Consider the following 24542-nt stretch of genomic DNA (forward strand, 5'->3'; position numbering starts at 1 on the left):
GATGACTATTAATAAATCACAAGGACAAACTCTAGAGAGAGTAGGGATATTCCTACCTGAACCCATTTTTGCACATGGTCAGTTATATGTTTGCTTTCTCTCGAGTTCAAAGAGCATGTGACATTAAAGTTAAAGTTCTAAATACTTCATCACAAGGGAAATTAGTCAAGCACTCTGAAAGTGTTTTCACTCTTAATGTGGTGTACAGGGAGATATTAGAATAAGTTTAATCACTGTATCAGTCATTGTTTGCATCACTGTTGTTTTCATATCATGTTTTTGTTGTTTTCATATCGTTTTTGTTGTTTTTATATATGCCTCTGTTGTTGTTATATCCTTTTGTTACTGTTTATTTATTAATAAATTTATATATTATTTTCATATACATTTTACTAATTTCCTTTCATCTCTCACACTTCTATTATAGAGAAAGGGCAAATAGCAATATTAAAATATTTCCTCTAATTAATTCCCTTTTAATGTGCACAAATTTCATGCACTGGGCCACTAGTAGCTATATATAATCCCAGAAAACACAACAGCAATGAAAGGGCAAGAAAAAAAAAAAAAGAAGAATTAGGCATCTTTTGCAGTATAAACAGCCTGGATTGAGGAACAAACAGACTTGGGAATTAGGATTCTAGTTCTAACCCTAACTCTAGGCCTAACCAAGTTACCTTGGGTAGATCATATCATTTCTCTGATTTCTTTGGGTGCATAAAGTTTAACATTCATTCTAACCTAACATTATTGGATTTCTCCTGTCCTTTGTGAATCATTTTCTTTAAAACTCTGTTCTTAATATCATCATGAAGTGAGGCATTCAAAGGTCATGTGTTGTTTATTCCTTTCCGGATTCTACAAATATATATTTATTAAGGAGATTGATTAAACCCTCTGGCAGGAGTAAAGCAGGTAATTAGTAAATGAAACAACATCATTCACCTTTGATGCCCTCTGTAACTTTGTTTCAAGTGGATTTTGGCACATACATTTTCAGGCCTTGTAATCACATAAGGTCATTGAACTGCAGAAACACCTGACCCGGCTGGTGTGCCTCAACCTGTATGTCAACCTGTGAACCAGGAGGTCATGGTTCGATTCCCAGTAAGGGCACATGCCTTGTGTTGTGGGCTCGATCCTAATAAGGAGCCTGCAGGAGGCATTAGGTCAATGATTCTCTGTCACACTGATGTTTCTATCTCTCTCCCTTTCCCTCCCTTTCTGAAATCAATAAAAATATACTTCAAAAAATCCAAAACCGGAGAAACCAAGATGGTGGCATAGGTAAACACCGGAAATTGCTGCCTTGCACAACCACTTCAAAAATACAACTAAAAGACAAAATGGACATCATCCAGAACCACAGGAAGGCTGGCTGAGTGGAAATCCTAGAACTAGAAGGAAAGAGAAAAGCACACTGAGACTCAGAGGAGGTACGGAAGTAAAGTGCAGAGGTACTGAGGCGCACGTGGAAAGGGCTGGCAACTGAGGACGCGGTTGTTTTTTTCGATCGGGAGGGAGACACAAGCTCCTGAGTGCTCTGAACTCCAGTTCTGGACGAGTCTCTGGGGACCCAGACTCATACGGGGAGAAACTGGACTCTCTGGCAGCGGTCGGAGCTCGAGGGCGGCTTTCTCTCAGAGGTGCTTGCAGCGAGATTACGGGACACTGAGATGCGGGGCCTCTTAGGGTAGGACTGAGGAGCAGCCATAGCTGCTTGCTCCACCCTGTTGATCCCCTGAAACCCTGCCCCACCCAAGCTTTTGCATATGAAAGAGGCTTTTGCATATGAAAGGCCTGGCCCTTTGCAATCTGAAAATTACCTAACAAACTGCAGCTGGGTCAGAGAGACTCAGAACATCCAAAAGAAGTCCCAAGGCCCCACAGCAGCTTGCATTGCTTCACAGCTGGGCCTCATCTGGGCACCTCCAAACCCCAAACAAAGAAGAGGAATCTGCAGATCTCTCCATAGCTCCTTCTGGGTAGCCTCAGGCAGAGACTAGATTAGCACCTCCTTAGATCCAAGAACCAGTGTACCCAGTGGTCAGAGTGGGACCATCCAGATTACAACGCCTTAGATCCATAAGGGACAAACTCAGGGGGCAGACTCAGTGAGCACCAAAGCCCCACTGAAACAATTCTTGCCCCAGAAGGGTGTCTCCAGCACAGAAGTTCTCCCACTGTAGACACAGCTGATTCTCACAGCCAATTGGCCTGGAGGTCAATTCCACCCAGTGATACCTATAACAATCAAGGCTTAACTACAACAAGACTGTGCACAAAGCCCACAAAGGGGTGCACCAAGAGTGTACACCTCATGTAATTGGGGAGGCTGAGCCACTGGGCCCTATAGGACACCTAGCACAGAAAGCCACTCTATCAACACAGGGAAGCAGCCAAAATGCGGAGACAAAGAAACAGGTCACAAATGACAGAAATGGAGGAAAGCAAACTACTGGATATAGAGTTCAAAACCACACTTATAAGGTTTTTCGAAAATTTTCTAGAAACCGCTGATAAATTTAGTGAGACCCTCAAGAAATCTAGTGAGACCCTCGAGGTTAGAAAAAGGACCAACTAGAAATTAAGCATACACTGACTGAAATAAAGAAATTATACAGAGTTCCAACAGCAGACTAGAGGATCGCAAGAATCAAGTCAAAGATTTGAAATATGAAGAAGCAAAAAACACCCAACCGGAAAAGCAAAAAGAAAAAAGAATCCAAAAATATGAAGATAGTGTAAGGAGCCTCTGGTACAACTTCAAGCGTACCAACATCCGAATTATGGGGGTGCCAGAAGAAGAGAGAGAGCAAGATATTGAAAACCTATTTGAAGAAATAATGACAGAAAACTTCCCCTACCTGGCGAAAGAAATAGACTTACAAGTCCAGGAAGTACAGAGAACCCCAAACAAAAGGAATCCATAGAGGACCACACCAAGACACATCATAATTAAAATGCCAAGAGCAAAAGACAAAGAGAGAATCTTAAAAGCAGCAAGAGAAAAACAGTCAATTACCTAAAAGGGAGTACCCGTACAACTGTCAGCTGATTTCTCAACAGAAACTATGCAGGCCAGAAGGGAGTGGCAAGTAATATTCAAAGTGATGAATAGCAAGAACCTACAACCAAGATTACTTTACCCAGCAAAGCTATCATTCAGAATTGAAGGTCAAATAAAGATCTTCACAGATAAGAAAAAGCTAAAGGAGTTCATCACCACCAAACCAGTATTATATGAAATGCTGAAAGGTATCCTTTAAGAAGAGAAAGAAGAAGAAAAAGGTAAAGATACAAATTATGAACAACAAATACACATCTATCAACAAGTGAACTTACACACAAAAGTCCATAGACTCCACGGGAGGATTGAGCCACCAAACTTCAGGAGATCAGGAAAGCACCTGAGCACCAAGAGCTATCCGGGACTCAAGCTCAGCCAGTACCCATCTTTCCCCTGGTGTCTGCTCCACACAGCATGCTGGCTTTGGTCTCTCTTATTGCAGACTGGCTTTCTCTATTTGCTAGAAAACCTGGCCTTCCGCAGCTATAGATGTTACATTCATTTACTCACTCGATCTGCTGTTGCTTTTGAGCCTGACTACACCATAGCCAGCATTCTCAGTGCTAGGAACATGGTGGTGACAAGGAAAATGTTGGCCCTTGAGGAACTCATGTTCTCATGGAGTGGAGAAAGTCACACAATAAACAAAAGTACAAACAGTACACCAGGTAGTGGTCACTGCTATGGATAAAAAGAGCCAGCATAAGGAGTTAAGAGTGCCAAGCGGCAGTAGTGGTGTTAGTTATTTTATAAAAGTAGCCACAGAATGTCTTCTAATATTTGGTGATATTTGAACAAAGGAAGAAGTTAGGGAGAAAGTAACAAGAATATCTGGTGAAACCAAACACAAAGATTTCTAAAGGGGAACATACTCATGACATGTTCAAGGACAAGCAAGGGGCCAGTGTGCTAGAGTAGAAGTGGGGGAAAGGAGAGTGCTAAGAGACAAGATCAGAAAGGTGACAATGACCAGACCATGTAGACTCAAGATAATTGTAAAAACTTGTGCTTCTACTCTGGGATGGAAAGTCATTGGGAAATATTGAGCTGAGAAGTGACAGGATCTGAGTTATGTCTCAGTAGAATCACTCTGGCTGATGGAGATTAAACTGTAGGAGTGCAAAGTGAAGGCAGGGAGCATATTTAGGAGGCTATTTCTATAATCTAGATAAGAGACTCTGTGGTAGACTTGGTGAGAAATGGTCATACACTGAATATATTTTGAAGGTAGTCAACATTATATTCTGGAGTATTCTGGATGGAGGTAAAAGAGGAGAGAATCCAGATAGCCAAAAATAGAGAATAAAAGAGGTTTGAAGACTGAGCTCTGGAGCTCTCCAACATTTAGAGATTGGGAGCTGGGAACAAGCCTGTAAAGAAGGTTGAGAAGGAATGCCCAGCAAAGTAGGAGAAGAAAGAGAGACTGGTGTCCCAGAAGCCACCTGGAGAAAATGAATGAGGAGAAAGTGATCCACTCTGCTAAATACTGCTGAATGATGGAGAAAAATGTGGCCTGAGAATTGACCACTAGATATGACCACAAGGAAGTCATAGGTGACCAGGACAAGAGCTGTTTTCAGTGGAATGCTGGAGACAGACAAATACTCTATAAGCTTATGCCAGTGAAGAGGTGAATTCTCAGTTCCAGTTTCTAAAATCCTAATGATAGACCCTGATTAACATAGCTCAGGTCAAGTACTCATCTTTAGACCAATAACCATGACTAAGGAAAAGGGTATTTTGATGGATCAATGATAGACTGATCAGTCTCAGGCTGTCATGTAAGAACATGGGCACTCCTGAAATAGGTGTGAATGGAGAAAGAAGACAGGAGGAAGTCACCGCTGATCTCCCCAACACTGGGTCTGTAACTTAATCATTAATTATAAAATGGGGTTGAAAGTCCTAGTTTCACAGAAGTAGTGTCAAAAGCAGATCAAATAAGAGGATGTGGTAAATGAATTCTGCACATACTGTAACTTCTATACAAAATAATGGGTTACCAGTCATGGGTTTGATTCCTGGTCAAGGGCACATAACTGGGCTGCAGGTCTGATCACTAGTCCTGGTCCAGGCACATGCAGGAAGCAACCAATTGATATGTCTCTTTCTCTCTCTCTTCTCTCTCTCTCTCTCTCTCTCTCTCTCCTCCCCCCCTTTCCTTCCCTCTCCTTCCTTCCCTTCCTTCTACTCTCTCTAAAAATCAATGAAAAAATATCCTCAGGTGAGGGTTAATATAAAAAATAAAGCCAAATAAATATAATGGGTTACCATCATGTTTCCAAAATGGACGTGCACGCCCATGTGGCACTTCTCCAGGACACACTCCCTAGATGCACACTCCCTAGCTGTACACACATATATTTAAAACAAGTAGCTGGATATTCTTGCTAAAACAACATAATTATTTTTCCCAAGTTTAAACATTGGGGCTCCTAAGAAAATGCACTGTTAATATCTCTCAAAACAGAAAGTAGAAAAAGCCATCCCAAGAAGAGCTTAAGGGAATAGCATAGACTCAAAGTGAAATTTTTTTAAAAAATCACTGGTAAGGAGGTAAAGGAAAGAAGCAAATAAAGACATCCCCCCCCACACACACACACACTGCATACAGTGGGGCCTTGACTTACGAGTGTCCCGACTAACGAGTTTTTCGAGATACGAGCTGTCTCTTGGCTGATTTTTTGCTTTGAGTTGCGAGCTAAAATTCGGGTTATGAGCCAGCTTCAGATACCCCACCGCTAGTTGGCGCAGCGAACGTCACAGTGAACTCCACAAATCAGCCCAGCATCACGTGTCTCACTCGTTCACTTTAAGATTTGACATACGAGTAATTTGAGTTACGAGCTCCGTCACGGAACGAATTAAACTCGTAAGTCAAGGCCCCACTGTATCTGCATACAGGGGGATTTGTCCTTGTTCTTTTTTTCTAGTTCTGACAAGGCATTTCAAATCTGATGTATTTTTAAAATATAAGAGATCTTAGAGAGCCCTAACCCCAAATGGGCCTAATTAGTCCATGGCTGTATGTTAGGTGTTTAAGGATGATTATTAATCCTTTGATATGAAAAGGGCCCTATTTGAAGAAAGGTTTGAGAAAATTTTGTTTCTATCCTTAGAGAACTAAGAATTTTAAAGAACTGTTAATACCAGTCTGACTTCTTCTCTGGGAATTGTACATGTCCCATCTTAATTTACCAAAGCAGGAATTCTCTGACAAGTCTCAGAACATGAATATATTACTCTTTCTTTGTGATATCCTCATCTTCTAAAATAAACCAAATAGAGATAAAAGATGTTGAATTTTGAAACCTCAGATATAATTTGAGTGAACATAAGATTGGACTTTGCCCTAACCGGTTTGGCTCAGTGGATAGAGCGTCAGCCTGCGGACTCAAGGGTCCCAGGTTCCATTCTGGTCAAGGGCATGTACCTTGGTTGCAGGCACATCCCCAGTAGGGAGTGTGCAGAAGGCAGCTGATCGATGTTTCTCTCTCATCGATGTTTCTAACTCTCTATCCCTCTCCCTTCCTCTCTGTAAAAAAATCAATAAAATATATTTTTAAAAAAAGATTGGATTTTATTCTCTTTCATGTTTACTTTATAGTCATGCTTATTTATATGTCATCCTCAAATACTCCTTGAGCAGTGGTCGGCAAACCACAGCTCACGAGCCACATGCAGCAATTTGGCCCCTTGAGTGTGGCTCTTCCACAAAATACCAAGTGCGGGAGCACAAGTACAGTGCGATTGAAACTTCGTGGCCCATGCACAGAAGTCGGTTTTCGGCCTGGGCAAGTCTATTTTGAAGAAGTGGCGTTAAAAGAAGTGGGGGTACGTTCGCTGAGGTTGACCCCTCAGATTGAGGACGTTTTTAGGAAAGGCCAGCTTAGGAATACCCTAATTAAGTTAATAACAATGTACCTACCTATACAGTTTAAGTTTAAAAAATTTGGCTCTCAAAAGAAATTTCAATCGTTATACTGTTGATATTTGGCTTTGTTGCCTAATGAGTTTGCCGACCACTGCTCTAGAGAGATGGATAAATTCCCAAGATGTTTCTCTTTTTAATATAAATCTATAATTAACATAGGGAATACATTTTCCATTTATGACACTCAACGAACTAATCTTACAAAGCCTTTAAGACAGAGTAAAATGAAAAATTAATACTGTTAAAATGGCCATACTGCCCTAACCAGTTTGGCTCAGTGGACAGACCGTCGGCCTGTGGACTAAAGAGTCCCAGGTTAGATTCCCATCAAGGGTATATACCTTGGTTGCGGGCACATCCCCAGTAGGGGGTGTGCAGGAGGCAGCTAATCCATGTTTCTAACTCTCTATCCCTCTCCCTTCCTCTCTGTAAAAAATCAATATAATATATTTTAAAAATAATAAATAAATAAATAAAATGGCCATACTGCCTCAAACCATCTATAGATTCAATGCAATCTCTATCAAGATCCCAATGATAATTTTTACAGAAATAGAAAAAAAAATCCTAAAGTTAATATAAAACCACAGCCCTGACTGGTTTGGCTCAGTGGATAGAGCGTCGGCCTGAGGACTGAAAGGTCCCAGGTTCAATTCCGGTCAAGGGCATGTACCTTGGTTGGGGGCACATCCCCAGTAGGGAGTGTGCAGGAGGCAGCTGATTGATGTTTCTCTCTCATTGATGCTTCTAACTCTATCCCTCTCCCTTCCTCTCTGTAAAAAATCAATAAAATATATTTTAAAAAAATAATATATATATATAAAACCACAAAGACCCTGAATGGCCAAAGTAATCCTGAGAAAGAAAAACAAAACTGGAGGCACCATGCTTCCTGGTTTCAAACTATATTACAAAGTCATAGTAATCAAAACAGCATGGTACTGGCATAAAACAGACACACAGATCAATGGAACAGAATTGAGAACCCAGAAATAAATGCACACATATGCGGTCATCTACATATCTGACAAAGAAACCAAGAATACTCAATCAAGAAAAGGTAGTTTCTTCAATAAATAGTGTTGGGAAAACTAATCAGCCACATGGGGAAAAAAATGAAACTGGGCCACTGTTGGGGTCTAGCCCCAACAGGTCCAGGGGTCCCCCAAGGTGTGGACGGAGTCGGTGAAGAAGGAATGACACGGAGGCAGCCTTCAGGTGATCATCATGGCGAGGTTCCTCTTAGCCAGGTTCCTACACTTTGTTGTCCTTTTACATCTGTATTTATACTATTTGATCTTAATCCTATCCATTCTATTCCAAAGGTTAGGGCGTTTCTTATCTCCATTCCAAGGTTACTCTATTGTTCTATTAAGCTACAAGGAAGTAACTGAAGGAGATTATTCTAAATAAAGATTATGTAGTTTAAGCATGATTGTTCGTAGTTAAAGTGATTAACTACCCACCTGGCACTTAGTTAAGGGGTTTTACTGATAAAAATCCTCACCTGGGGAAACAACCTTTCTCAAAGAGGTGGTCCTGTTTAAAACACATAGCATTAAGAGGGGGAGCAAACATATTAAGAACAGTATGCCATATACGCCAGGTCCCTTGAAACATAAGCTGTGCAGATGTTTCTTCCCTGCAACGACTGCGTCAAGCAGCAAGGGTGGATCGGCTTACACCATTCACAAAAATTAACTCAAAATGCATTAAAGACTGAAATGTAAAACCTGAAACCATAAAACTCCTAAAAGAGAACATAGAGGGAGAAAACTCCTTGATATTGGTCTTGGCATATACTTAAAAGTTGCTTAGAAAACAGATCTTAAAAGTTCTCACCACACATAGAAAAATTATCACTATGTGAGGTAATGGATGTGTTAAATAACCTTATTGTGGTAATCATTTCACAATATATACATATGCAAATCATTACATTGTATACCTTAAACTTATATGATGTTATATGTCAATTATATCTCAATGAAACTGGAAAAGAGAGTACAATGTTCTCAAATTGGTATTGAAAGTAGTAAAAGCAATTTCATCTTTCTTGATTATGGAACGCCTCTCTATTCTTTTGCCAACTCTCACTCGATTTTAACAGTGAGTGACATCGATGTTATCAGTACTTGAATTCTTTGCTGCCCTTCCTTCCAGGCCCTCCCTCTGGAAAGTTACATATCCCTGATTCATTGACTTCAGCCTTGGTCATGTGACTTGTCAGCCATTGAAATATGAGAGAAAGTAATGTTTATACTTTTGGGGAGAGTTTTAGAAGTCATCACATGGTGCCATCTTCTCTTTTCTCTAAGCACAAGACCAGCAGTGTCCCAACTTGGACTACTTTCTGAGTATGGGTCCTAAAACGAAGGTAAATTGAAGCTGAGCTAAAACAGACCCATGATGGACATAGAGCATGAACAAGAAATAAATGTGTATTGTTATAAAGTTCTAAAACCTCAGGGATCATAACAACCTGACAGAATAAAGCTTTATAAATTATTTTACATATTATGTTTATATAATATAAATATTATCATTGGTAAAATATAATAATAAGATCTATAGATTTTCTGGGTTCCCAATTTTCTGGTAGAGTTCAAAAGAATGAAAATAGCAACAAGAGTATGCCAAATGAGTTGGAAAATTCATACTACAAACCAGTAGTGCTCAGATAATTTTTGTTGATGGAATGTTAGATTACATTGATTTTAGGTCAATAAAAGGACTTCCCAGGGTTGGAGGGATCTTGTCATTTTATAAGAGAAACTCTCAGAGCATACCTACCAGACCAAGTCTACACAAAGTGTGGTTGGTGAACTTTTTTCACTAGTCTTCAATTAGATAAACCAGAAATTAGGAATACGTGTGTATAAACTCTTATGCAATCTGACATTGCCAGCAACATCCAAGCTCAAGACTGGACAAGTTGTCTAGCTGAGCGAGGCAACAGTCCTGGGTGTGTTGTTAGATTGGCATGGTGAGTCAAATGTGGCCCAAGCTGCATGCCAGGATTGGTCTGCCACAGATCAGAAACAAAAAAACAAAAACAAAAAAGAAAGAATCTTATCCTTCACCACAGATAGTTTGAAAAGCGCTGATCTAGATAGAACGTGCTTGACAGTCATCAAAAGAACCATTGCACTTAGCATAATAGGAAAACAGGACCTAAAACACACAGCAACACTATATGTAAAATTGAACTGTTTTCTTGGGAAAATCCATGTCTGTACTAACAATTTGCCTGACATTTTCTATCCCACTGGAGATTTACAAAGGCAGACAGAAGTAATAACACTTCTTAATTCCCCTTTGTGTGTGGGGCACTGTACAGACAGTTCTCAGGTTACCAAATACTATGTTACAGAACACAGTACATTTTTTCTTAGACATAGTTTTACTAATGGTGGGGAGTACTCATGCCTATAAAAGTTGACTTAACCTAAGAAGTAGGTAAACTGTATAATTTTACCTCTAGAAGTCAAGACTGTACTAACCTGACTTCTGGGTCTCTAGAACAGAAATTAAAGTGACGGAGTGAGAACAAGGGGAAAGAGAGAAAATGTTAAACCACACTAAACTTTTGGGACTTGCCTTCCTTATGTCTCTTCTGCCTCTCCATGACTTCTCAACCAATTCTCTCTCCTCTTATGCTCCCTAGACTCCCAAAAGACACTACTCATCAAAGTTATTTAATCCCCTTTCCTTCAATGTAGGTAATCTCAGGTATTAAGGAAATAAGCATATTGGATTAATTTATAGTAAGGGATAGATGGCTAACAACCTCTTAATCCTCCTACATGTCTGTTTTTGTGAAGAACATGCTTATTTTAACTCAAATAACACTCAAAGGAAATGTGCAAGGGAATTAAAAGAAAATGTTTGAGAAAATATATGAAATTATTCTAAGTCAAGAAAGCAGGATGGCCCTGGCTGATTTGGCTCAGTGGATAGAGCGTTGGCCTGTGGACTGAGGGGTTCCGGGTTCAATTCTGGTCCAGGGCACATGCTGGGTTGCCGGCTCAATCCCCAGTGGGGGGTTGTGCAGGAGGCAGCCAATCAATCATTCTCTCTCATCATTGATGTTCCTATCTATCTCGCTCTCCTTTCCTCTCTGAAAAGTAATAAAAAGATATATTTTTAAAAGAAAGAAAGCAGGATGACTTTTGTCTGAGTTGCCTTCTCTCAATCACTTCCTGATTTTCGGTTTCCCCCCTTTTTCTATTTATTACATGAAATTCCCAATTGTTTTCATAGTGACTCTCAACACTAGGAGCAGAGATGGTCATTGATGAAAAGGAATTGTCTGTTCATGATGTATATAAGTCAAGGACAGATTGAGTGAGAACTACACAAATACTGGAAGAGAAAATGTTTGAAACACCATAAATATTGAAAGCTGAAAGAGACCTTGGAGATTATCTAAACTAGTATATCACAAAGTGTGGTACATGAAATACCTTTAGGTAGCATGCTGGCAAATCATTAAATTAAATGGAATCACTTAAGGAAGAAATCACTCCTTTTCAATTCTTTTCCAAGTTTTTAAAAATTATAGCAAGGATAACAACTCAACTTAGAAAGGCTTTAACACCTCTCTGTTGCTTATGTTCATAAAGAGCAGGCTTATGGCTCACAATCAGTAGGCAATGGCCTCTTTGTAGCAATTAATAAAATTGTTTTTACTATTATTTATTTTTACTATAATCTCGAAAAGTGGTATTGATTTTCCATTGGTGATTGTGACATTAAGTTTCTTTTAAGACACATTCATTTAGGAAAAAACAAGTTCAAAAAAATCTTAGTAGTATAAGCAGTACGTAGATGGAGAAAAGAATTATGAAGGTGATATGCAGAATATTGAAGCTGGGAAAAACTGACATAGCCTGAATGAGCTTCACCTTGAATTTAAAACTGATGATATGTGGAAGAAAAAAACAACAAAATAAAACAGAAATGGTGTTAAGATCAAACACAAACCTGTCACCTGAAAGCAGTGTAGTTAATTCCTCTGGACACACCCAGGAGCCCAATGTAAAGAGATGTGGCCACAAGATGAGAGCTTACACACTTCAGTGACACATCTCTCAGGAACCTCAGTTTATATTTGTACATTCCATCTCCAGCATTACCAGAATCAGGGTGTGTTTCTACCTCTTCCTCCTCCTTGGAGACAATCTTTGGGGATTTCCCACTGTATATTGCTCTTTCAGCACTTTTTTCTACTTGTGACCAGAAAGAGGATAACTCTATAAGAATAATACAGGAAATTTACATATAGTATACATTTTTAGTCTAAATAATGATAATTAACAAGTCAGCACGACCTAGATTAATTCAGATATTATCAATAACCATGGGCATACAGTATACATTTATTCTGAGCCAGTATGTGAGAATTTTAAATTATTAATGTAAAATAGCTTTGTTTGAGCTCAACAAATGTTTATTAAACACTAAAATATATTCCAGGAATTGTGCTAGGTGTTGAAGAATCATGATAAAAAAGACTCAGTCCCTGCCTTCAAGGCATCCACAGTTGTACATATTTATAAAATGTGTTATAATTCATAAAAGTTTCATGTTGAAATTACTTAATACTTAGAAAAACATTGTGGTGTGAGATATTATTGTTATCCCCATTTTACATACAAGGAAACGAAAACTAGTCAAGTTGACTCGCCCAAGGTTATTAATAGCATATTAGTAAGCAACAGAGAAAAGTCTGAACCTGCGAATCCTGCCTCCAAATCAGTGCTCTGCCTGCAATACCAGCCTCCCAAAATTATTCCTCTCAGATTTCTGCTTCTGGCTGTAATGGAGTAGCATGTGTTCCTGCTGAGAACAACTTGAATAGCCAGAAAGAATGCAAAAATAAAATCTATTTGAAGGCATTGTGTTCATTGGACATCATTAGAAAAATTGCCTTAGCAGCCAAGATTTTAGAGTACAAGATTACAGAGATGAAGAAGTGTCAAAATGTGGCCTACCAAACAGGAAAACAATGCAGAAAATCAATAAACCTAAAATCTGGTTCTAAGGGAGTGAAACTGATAAAATTCACAAGCTCCTACCCAGATGACTCATTAAGCAAAACATGAAGAGAAGATGCAAATTACCAATATCAGGAGAGAATGAGAGGACATCACTACAGACCTAAAAGACATTCAGGATAAAAGGGTATACTGTATTGTGAACAACTTTATGCCAATATATTGGACAACTTAGATGAAATGGATGCATTCATTGAAAGACACACATTATTGATAATTGACTCAAGAAGAAATAGAAACCTGAGCAGGCCATTAGCAATGAAAGAAATTGAATTCATGTTTAACAACTTCCACAAAGAAACTCCAGGCCCAGACAACTTCACTAGTGAATTCCATACATCCTTTAAGAAAGAAATAATACCAATCCTACACATACTTTTACAGAAAATAGAGAAGAAACACCAAATCATTTTATGAGGCCAGTATTTCCCTAATTCCAGAAGTAGACAAAGACATTAAAAGAAAATAGAACATTCTTCCTCCTAACATACATGTGAAACGTAACAAAATATTAGCAAATTTAATCCAAAAAAAATCTAATATATTGAATAATACATATCCAATAAAGATAATGTATCATGACCAATAGGGTTTATTCTGGGGATGCAGTTATATCATTAAAGACCCAAGTAGAGAGAAATCACACAGTGATATAAATAAGGAAAGTCTGATATAAAGAATTACTAATTCCATCAAGGGAGTAACTATGAAGATATAAGGAGAATGCTAAACAATACAACAGCCCTGAGGAAAGTACCCAAGGATGGCAAAACTTTGAAGAAAGCCCTCTCCACAAGGCTGGAATAGAAGCCTAATTGGAGAAGATGTGGTTATAGCCCAATGGATTGTGAAAAGGTTTTTTGGGTTTCCCAGGTAAGAACTGGTCCACAGTTACCAGGCCAGTAAGAAACACCCTCCTATAGTTCAGGTAGGTCAAAGCTGGTACATGGGCATGAAGAGAGAGTCAGGAATCAGGGGCCCATCACCAGCGGGGCAGCACAAGCCCTGGGACATGAAGTGTCTGCATTGGGCCACAGCAGGAACTAAAACAAGAACAAAAACATACTTTGAAAGTGAAAGTGAAACAAAGACATTTCCAGATAAACAAAGACAAAGATAATTCATTGCCATGAGACCAACATAATTCATTGCCATGAGACCAACATAGCAAGAACTATTAAAAGGAATTCTTCAAGAAAAAGAAAAATGATCTCAGGCAGAAATACAGAATATAGGAAGAAATTAAGAGAACCAGAAAGGGTAAATATATGAGTAAACCTAAGTGAACATGGAATATATAAAAATAATACTAATACTAGTACTACTAATTCTGTCTTATGAGGTTTTATATTTATGTAAAATTAAAATGCATTACAACATAAACATAGAAAAGATAGAGTTCATATATTCCAAGGTCCTATTATTATGTGAGAAGTACTAATTTATATTAAACACTAATAACTCAAGAATGATTGTATGAATGCAGTCATCTCCAGTGTAACCTCGAAAGGCATAAAGAAGGTATGACCAACAAGTTGACTGGAATGATAAAAATAGTTGATTGGGCCAAAAGGAAACAATAAAAGCAAAAAAGAGCATAAAACGGGGTGGGGGGGAAAGGCAGTTGGGGGAGACCAGGTTGGCAAGGGGGGCAGTTAGGGGTGATCAGGCAGGCAGGCAGGTGAGCAGTTAGGAGCCAGCAGTCCCAGATTGGGAGAGGGATCCCGAATTGGAGAGCGTGCAGGCTGGGCTGGGGGGACCCCCCTCCCACGCACATATTTCCTGCACCGGGCGTCTAGTTGTAAATAATGCTGCAATGAATAGAGGGGTGCATATATTCTTTTGAATTAATGTTTTGGGTTTCTTTAAATACATACCCAGAAGTGGAATCACTGGTTCAAAAGGCAGTTCCATTTTCAACTTTTGAGGTAACACCATACTGCTTTCCACAGTGGCTGTACCAATCTGCATTCCTACCAACAGTGCATAAGAGTTTCCTTTTCTCCACATCCTCGCCAAAACTTGTTATTTGATTTATTGATTATAGCAATTATCTTTTTTTAAAATAGTTTTTATTGATTTCAGAGAGGAAAGGAGAGATGGAAACATCAATGATGAGAGAGAATCATTGATTGGCTGCCTTCTGCACACCCGCTACTGGGGATTGAGCCCTCAATCCTGGCATGTGCCCCCTGACTGGGAATCAAACTGTGACCTCCCAGTTCATAGGTCCACAGTCAACCACTGAGTTGCACCAGCAAGGCAATTCATTATATATATATATATATATATATATATATATATATATATATATTTTTTTTTTTTTTTTTTCAGAGAAGAGAGAGGGAGAGAGACAGTGACCTCTTCCTGGTTCATGGGTCAATGCCCAATCAATGAGCCACACCAGTGGGACAATGATAGCAATTCTGACAGGTGTGAGATGGTATCTCATTTTGGTTTTATTTTGCATTTCTCTAACAATTAATGACCTTTGAGCATTTTTTTCACATCTATTGTATGTCCTCTTTGGAGAACTGTCTATTCAGGAAAACTAAGATTTTTCAGACTGATAATGAACTCAAAGCCAGCTGTTTTCTGCTTTTAAGAAACATACTTCAAATAAGAAGGACAGAGAGGTTTTTAAAAGTATGGAAAATTATATATCATGAAAACAGTAATAATTAAAGGTGGTATAACTTTACTAATATTAGAAAATGAGACTTTTAGATAGAAAGCAATACTAAAGATTAAGATATTTCATAAAAGTATTGTGTCCTCTTCACCTTTCTGTAAGTCTGTAAGACTAAGTATATCTAATGACTCTAGCCTGGCACCCCCTAAAGGTGTCTCAGGAGATGGAGATTAAATGAAAATTCTCTGATTGTGCTGCTTTATATTTTTGACTGAACTATGTAAATGTTTCATATACTTTTAAAGTTATTAAAAATTTAAAAACCAATTTTTAAAATTTGAAAACAAATGGAAACCTGTAGCCCCAACTGTATATCAAACTGATAGCATAACCAAGGGGGGGAAATATTTCAAGTGACTTTTAAAACAGTAATTTGACTATGTATCCCTCAGGGGATATACCCTGGGGATAGGAGAACGACAAAGAAATCTTAAGCTGCATTCAGTGGCCTTATTATTGGAAGTAATATTGACATTGCTTTTTAAACTATAATATATACATTTAAGAATAGGAAATAAATACTTGAATCAATGTCTTTAAGAACCAAGATTTTCAAAGTAAAGAGAAAAATTATACAAAGTAAATCAAAGAAGTTTAATCAAAACTCTATAATCTGACATTTGAACTGGTTCACATCCATTAGGATGGCTACTATTAAAACAAAGAGAAAATAACAAGAGTTGATAAGAATGTGGTGAAATTGGAACCCTATTCATTGCTGTGAAAATGGAAAACAGTGTGGCTATTCTTCAAAATATTAAACAAAGAATTACCCAGCAATTCCACTTCCAGGTATAGACACAAAATCATTAAGGGCAGGGACTTGAACAGATATTTGTAACCCATTTGCATTGCAACATTATTCACAATAGCCAAAAGGTGGAAACAATCCAAATGTTCATCAATGGATGAGTGGATAAACAAAATGTGCTATATACATACAATAGGATATTATTCAGTCTCGAGAACATTATGCTAAATGGAAAAAAACCTGCCACAAAAAGGCAAACATTCATAGATACAGAAAGTAGAATGGTGGTTGCCAGGAACTGGAGAAAAAAAGGGAGTGGGATTTAATGTTTAATGGGTACAGGTTTCAATTTAGGAAGATGAAAAAGTCCTAGCGACGGATAATGTTGATGGTTGCTACAATGCGAATGTATGTAATGCTACAAAACCATACATTTAAAAATGGTTAAAATGGTAAAATATTTTATGGATATTTTACCATAATTAAAATTTTTGAATAGATAATATTAGTATGAACTCATTATTTCTTTGTCTATTACTATGAACCATGTATTTCTGAGTGTTAGCCACTAAAAAGGCCTAGCATCATTGACAACCTAGTGGCAGTGAGTCTCCCCATCAGCAAGACTGTATTTTCCAAATATTATTTTCAGCTAAAAGGAACCTGGACCCTTTGAAGAAGTGGCTGGTTATAGTTCCAGGGCAAGAAATTTCTTGGGACACCTTGCTGATCCAAAAAATAAGGACACTATTGAAGACAAATGGTCCTGTCAAAAGAACATAGAAGCCAAAATGAAGGGGCACCCATTACCAAATATGGAACAATCTGAGCAAGGAAAAGCATCATGACTATAATTGATTGAAACACATTAATCCATCCAAAAAACATATAAATCCACATGTCCATAATAATACTAATAAAAAACAAGAACACAAAATTTCATCAGTCACCATTGGAGGTTGCTAGTTCACCATATTCATTATCAAGAAAACCAAGAAAGAAAAAAATTAAGCATGGATCCTGCCTTTTCTGTACAAACTCTATTTCAGGGTAACCAAATAGCTGATGAGGTTAAAAAAAATCTTTTTATACAAGAATTCCAGCAAATATGTTCAGAAGGAATGATAGAATTAGAATGGATTAAATAAAATGGTCTTAAGCAACCATCACCAACAGATGCCAAAAACATATTCAAAAGGTTGATGGTGAATTTATCCCAGATGAATCAGGCTGACTATATCAGAATTCACTGTTCAAGTTTATCATTGCTAAATATCAAACCTCTAGTTCTAACCACCAGCTTAGAGGAAACAGTGGGGGTAGAGAACTCATTAGTTGCTACTGTGAAGAAGCACTCAGCCAAATCCGAATGTGAGGAATTTTGTAGGACAAAAGATCTCGTCCCTTTAACAAGCAAATGAGATGAGGAGTACCTGTCTTAGAATAAAAGAAAAAAGTTTTTTAAATTAACAACCCATTGTAGTGTGGACTTATTTGGATCCCGGTGTCCAGAGCATTATCCTCTGTGTTCCTGGTTGCAACTTGCCCTGCAGTATTTGTGGTTGAAATCTGCAGCTGTGAAGATGTATTCTGTCCTTACTCTTGGCTTCCCTTGGAGCTGAGGGGCATTTACTCACATCCTTGGTCTCACCTCAGCTACTAATAGTAACCAGTGAGTCTCTTCATTAAGCCAGTTTACATGGGTTCCCCCAGACTCTAAGGATGGTCACTTCATCCTGCTATAACCATTCCATGGCCGTTGGCTCAGCATGCCTGCCATGAGGAACCAGGTGGTTAGGAAGTGAAATCTCAGAGCCTCTCTCTGCCTGACCACACTGCCCTGCCACATTTGCATTGATGCCTGGGAAGGAACAGCCTGGGAGGCAGCCTCCCAATGGGAGGTAGGAGACAGAGATGCCCCCTCTTTTCTCTTACACCCCCTTCCTGGAAGAAGCCTGGAGAGAGAAAACAGGACCAGTATCGCTCTCCTCCTCTCCCTTCCTTCTTCCTTAACCAGAAAGAGGTGAGTTTTACTTCTAATTCCCTGATGTCTTCATCTCCTGCTGCAACAGAGTGACAGGTAGAGGATATTTTCCCTCCACTACAGGAGAATTCTGTGTGATGGGTTTTCCATGCTGGGATTTTGATATTCTAATAGGGAGAAGCAGGTGTGGTAGGCAGTTAGACAGACATGAGCAGAGCAAAGACAATGGGTCAAGTACAGAAGGTCACCAGGACAGAAAGCCCTGGGTGCCTAGCAAAGGACAATTGTGGGTCCTTTCCTCCCCTAGCATATCTCTGGTCATGTGGTTTAGACCTCCTGACCTTTCCTCTACTGAGTTAATATCTAGGCCTTATGTTGTATTTCAGCTCCAGGTCCAGAAAAGCAGCAAAACCAGAGAAGCAACACCATGGCTGCCCTCAGGACCAGCTACAATCAGTGGAAACCCAGACCCTGAAGAGACAGACCTGGAAAGCTGCTGAATATTCTATTAAGATCTCCCCTGGGGCCTCTCCTAAAATATCCACCCTTAAAACCCTTAGGACAGAGGACCCAGTGCACGCTCCCTCCTGGGAGCATGCCCATGTCTTTCCCTCTCTCCACCCCCTCCCTCACTTCTAAGCTCCATAAGTCCTTCCTTTACCTCTATAACTTGTATCCTAAGCCCATTTCTTCTACGAATTATTTCTTCTACCTCTGTGATTTTCCAAATAAATGTTCTCTTATTGTTTGAGCCTTGACTCTGAATTCTTTCCTCGCCAAACTCAAGTACCATATGGAGGTTGCTGACCTCACTGGTCTAACACCTGGTGTGTTCTTGCTGCCCCCAACAAAGGAATATGGAACATTCTTTCTCACAATAATAGTCTTTCCTGTACATAATCTTGGATAGCATGCAAAAGGAATGTTAGTACTTTTTTTTTTAATTCCTTCTGTAACAAATCCTAATCTCTCAATCTTTAGCCAATCCACCTTACTGGACAGTTAGGTTGTTTCCAACTGAGCTGGGATGAACAGTTCTTTGATTATTTTTTTGTATGGATTTCTAGAGGTAGAATGGTTGAGTTAAAGAATATAAACACTTCTGATGGAAAATGTTACAAATTGTCTAATTATCCTCAGACAAGTCGTAGCATTTTCTAGGACTACCAGCAGTGTGTGACACTACCCACTTCTCCATACCTTCTCTAAGTTTACAACTTATCATGTTAAAATTATAAATGTTATAATTATGAATTTTAAAAGATTTTACATTAAACTATCTTTACTCAGCCTGCGAACAAATATTAGTTTAAATTGTTATTTTGGCCCTAACCGGTTTGGCTCAGTGGATAGAGTGTCGGCCTGTAGACTGAAGGGTCCCAGGTGCGATTCCAGTCAAGGGCATGTACCTTGGTTGCAGGCACATCCCCAGTAGGGGGTGTGCAGGAGGCAGCTTATCGATGTTTCTCTCTCATTGATGTTTCTAACTCTCTATCCCTCTCCCTTTCTCTCTGTAAAAAAATCAATAAAATATATATTTTTAAAAATTGTTATTTTGTTGACTACTAATGACACTGAAAATTTTTTCATATATTTCAAATATGTATTGACCATTTGTGTTTATTACTCTAGTCTAAATAGTATCTTCAGATGAGGAAACTGAGGTGCTGAGAGGTAAAATGACTTGTTTAAGCACACACAGATTCTATGAAGAAGATAACTTTTTTTCATATTCTAAAATGAAATGGGATTGTTCTTCAGTTTGTCAGAGTGAGCAATAAAGCCTATGGAGCAAAGTTCTGTTTAATCCAAGAGTTGAAGGACATCTAATATTTGTCTCTTCAGAACAAATCATCTTTATAAAATATTGCTTGAAGAATTATTATGAAGGTTTAATGAGTTACAGTTCTTTTATTCTTTAATTTCAGTCTCAGATAAATTAAATCCAGAACAAGATTGGAAGATATAGAAGAGACTGTTAAAAAGAGTGTCTGAATATGTTGACAGCATCCTTCTTACCATCCATTGGTCATGAATGTCTACACAGTTGTAGATGCTGGAGGAGACTCTGGTACCCCATGACCTCCTTCTCCCCTTTACCACATCACGAGGACAAAGCAGCCAACTGAATATGTTTGATGATGGTAGAATGCAACCAGCAAACTATTTCTAGCAATGCACAGAAGCTGATACCTGATTGTTTTTTTCTGAATGTCTTTTTTCATTTCTATCGCAATTGATATGTAAAACCAGGCTGTTACCTGCTGCTTTAACTTTGTGTGGCAAAGTCAAAGATTTCTTTCTGTAATAACTAACAACAGACTTCATGAGTCAACAATAAAAAAAAAAGAATAACAATAAAGGAAATGCCAGAGTTACTGAAATGTTTTTTAAAAACTTAAAAAAGCACACTGGCCAAATGTAATCTAGTTAAGAACTGACCAAAGGTGTACTTCAGCCAGAGGAAGGAATTTGAGGGACCTGGAAAAGGGAGATGTTTACATTCTTTTGGGGGTGAAGGGGACTCCTAACAACTCTTTCTATTTGACTTTAAATTCGTATACCAGGAGAGTGAAGTTTTTGTTCCAGCATCTGAGTGTTCAAGTTCCCTCGGGAAGAGGGAAATGCCTCTGAATACATGTCCAGTTTGAGATCATTTGTGTTCATGACTATCCCAGGCCAAGAAAGTAAAAGAATTAAATTTAAGCACTAGGGGTTTCTACTCTACCCCCTCCCAAAAGTGATGCTTCCTATACCATTTCTCGTTTTAAGTAAATAAATCATACAGAATTAGGTGCCAATAGCAGCAATGAAGACAGAAATTTGAGAGTTCAATCGTTGACCCTATGAAATGCATGCAGTTTCCAGTGGAGCACAGCATGTTAGGACATCTTAGTTATGGATGGCTGGGTTCTTGAGGAACTTGCATAAAGTAAAATTCACATAACTCAAGAGTAATTTTCCCATAACAATTCTGTATTTGTTCCGTATATAAGAGGTAGAAGTTTTAAGGCATGGATTGCTGCATTTAGCTTGAGGCAGACTACCTAGTCCAATCCTTGCTCCTCCTCTTACTAATGAAGAGAACTTAAGCAAGTTAATCTCTTTTTGCCTTAGATTCCTGTTAAGTGAAGATGATGATAATACACAAGATCTCATTTGATTGATTCTTTAAACAGCCTCATGAGGTAGCAATAGTCCCTACCTCATTAAGTTGTTGTGGGAACCCTAATGAGTTAATATGTGTAGAGTGGTTTAAAAAGATGCCTAACACATAAGTGCATTAGAACTATTTGCTTATTAATTATTACCAGCTAAAGAGGAACAGCCATGTAGCAATAGCATAAATGCAGTTTATAATTCACTTGGCCCACCCACTTTGAACTTTTTAGATTCTTTTCATTTAGGAGATTTCCATTATTTCAAAAGGAGTGTATATATTTAGACTTTATTTATCTTTTTATGTTGCACTATTTTAAATTTGTATAATTTAAATAAGCAACAAACAGATGTGTACTATATGGGCTTTAGGCATGAATGTGCAATAGATTTAGGGTTCGTTGCAATTCTAAAGGGCAATTACTACTGATCAATATACAAGTGTTCTTGTGCTTCTGAAGTGGTTCAGGATATATATACACAAAAGGCAGGCAACAAGAGAGAGGGTTGACTCAAAGTAAAACTAGTGATAATAATTCTTGTGTTCTAGGCACTGGTCTAAGTCCTTTTAAAATATATACATATATATTTACTTTTATTGATTTTTTGAGAGAGAGGAAGGGAGGGAGGGAGAGAGAGAGAGAGAGAGAGAGAGAGAGAGAGAGAGAGAAAGATCAATTGGTTGCCTCCTGTACCCACCTCACCAGGGATTAAACCTATAACCTGGATATGTGCCCTGACCAAGAATCAAACCCACTACCTTTTGAGGTGTGTGACAACATTCCAACCAATTGAGCCACATGGGCCAGGGGTGGTCTAAGTATTTTATACACATTGTATTCAATTCTTACAGTACCCCCATTTTACAGATAGAGAAACGGAGACAAAATATGTAAGCAACTTGACCAGGTCACCCAGCTGGTAAGTAGTGGTGCTAAGATTTAAACCTAAATATTCTACTCCCAAAACCAAGATGTAATTTTCTTACTATACCTCAAGAGGCTGTGATATAAAAAGTTCATTTTAGTTTCTTCCACTTTTTTCTCTCTTCAGGATTTGTTTACTTCTTTAAAAAAAATAATTCTTTATTGTTGAAAGTGTTATATATGTCCACTTTTCCCCCCATTGGGATCTGTTTACTTCTTAAATACTGCCATTACAACTGTAATAGGCATGTGTATGCTAAATAAACATTTTTGAAAATACAGAAAAATAGAAAGCAAAATGAATCAATAATGATACTATCACTCAAAGATGACAATTGTTAAATTTTTGGTGCATTTCCTTCTAGACTTTTTTCTAAGTTCGTGGTTTTGTCTTACATGTTTGCTTTATATAGTTGTGATCAAATTGTATATAATACAATTTTAATCTTCCTTTTCCCCCTCATAATACTGTAACATGTGCTTTAGAAAGTTCATAAAGTTCCTTATGAACTTTATAGGCTGCATAATGTACCATCGCATGGCAGTTCCATAATATACTTACTATTCCTTTCATGTTGGACGTCTGAGTACTTCCAGCTTTTTTACTCTGGGATGAAAATCTATGTCCCCTCTTTCTTAATTTCCTTTTTTTTTTTTTTGACATTTCTTCATATCTTCCTTAGCACACAATGACCTTGCTATCCCTCTACCCTTCCTTCTCTCAAAATTTACTTTCTGGAAAGGAGCTGGTAAGCTCATTCATACTAAAGTGTAGTATATGGTTTGTGAAGCTTAGTTTATTATCTCTTCAAAGATAGCTGTATCAATTTAAGCTTAGTTTATTATCCCTTCAAAGATAGCTGATAATAAAAGAATGAAGCTCTTATTGTGAGGTTTTAGTTACCAAAAAAACTCTAGCTGGGGAGATCCTCCAACCTCCCCAGTCAGAGAGTAGACCCCACAATAGCAAAAAGGTTCAGGGCTTACTTCATGTTAGTGAATCTGAAGAGAAGGCGGCTAGAGCTGTCAAGGTGGAGATGTGGTGAGAGGAGGGAAAGAGTTTGTATAAGCAACGGTGGAAAACTGGATAGAAGAATGGAAGAGAATTAGAAAATCCACTCAGCAGTACAGAGTAAATTTGGTACCACTTACCTAGTTTCTCCAACTCTGTTTGCCTTTCCAATCCATTTGGCCTTAGTGAGGGGCCGGACCACTCCTCAGAACCGCTGGGTCGGGATCTCGGTCCTAATCACTCTGCCAAGACTCCAGTTTGGGGGCCTTTGTCAGCCACAGAACCATTCGCAGGGAGCAAAAGTGAGGTTCTAAGCGGGCTCATTCCAAGCCCTGGGTCCACAGATGATCTTGTTGGACCTTCACCTCCCCGCCACTCAAAGAGGAGAGTTAATAACACCTGAGGCGGAGGGGGCGAGGTGGTTAGAGTCCTCACATGAAAGGTCAGGTCTTTCTTTCCCCCCTCCTAGAGGCTGCGTGGAAAAGCAAAGGGGTCCCAAGGCAGAACTCAGTTTCCCCGCAACTCCTCCTGCCCCACGTTCTCCAGTGATGTGCTGACAATGGCTGGTGTGAAGAAAGGGGACCGGAAGGGGTGTGCAGGGTAAAGGCCAAACCAAAGGGGTCAGTGGCTCCTCCGTTCTGGATTACGGACAGGGGGGAACCCTAAATGCGAAAACCTAGCCTGACCATCTTTAAAAAAAAAAAAAAAAAAAAAAAAAAGGCGAGACATTCCGGGAGAAGGCGGGGCGCAGGTTCCGGAGCAGCAGCCTCGGCTCCAGCCTTGCGCAGGGCGCGCTCCCACGCTTGTTCCACCCGGAACCGCGGGCGCCACACACGCACCGCCCGCCTCCCTGCTCTCCCGCTCCTCCCTCCGTTCTCGCTTGGTTGGAACGCGGGCCGCACAGCCCCGGGGGCGTAGGGAGGAGCCGGGGCGCGCCCGCCGGCGCACATTCCCC

General features: G+C 39.0%; 1 long non-coding RNA gene across 1 annotated transcript in view; it reads right to left on the reverse strand.

The window, feature by feature from the left end:
- LOC106698043 overlaps nucleotides 1-24235 on the reverse strand; it is a 45714-nt gene extending 21479 nt beyond the window's left edge. The window contains exon 1 of the long non-coding RNA XR_002830578.1: nucleotides 23728-24235. This is a non-coding gene — a long non-coding RNA (uncharacterized LOC106698043). The remainder of the gene's footprint in view (nucleotides 1-23727) is intronic.
- Nucleotides 24236-24542: the final 307 nt, after the last annotated feature.

The sequence above is a fragment of the Myotis lucifugus genome, unplaced genomic scaffold (assembly GCF_000147115.1).
Source record: "Myotis lucifugus unplaced genomic scaffold, Myoluc2.0 scaffold_130, whole genome shotgun sequence".
NCBI classification, from domain to species: Eukaryota; Metazoa; Chordata; class Mammalia; order Chiroptera; family Vespertilionidae; genus Myotis; species Myotis lucifugus.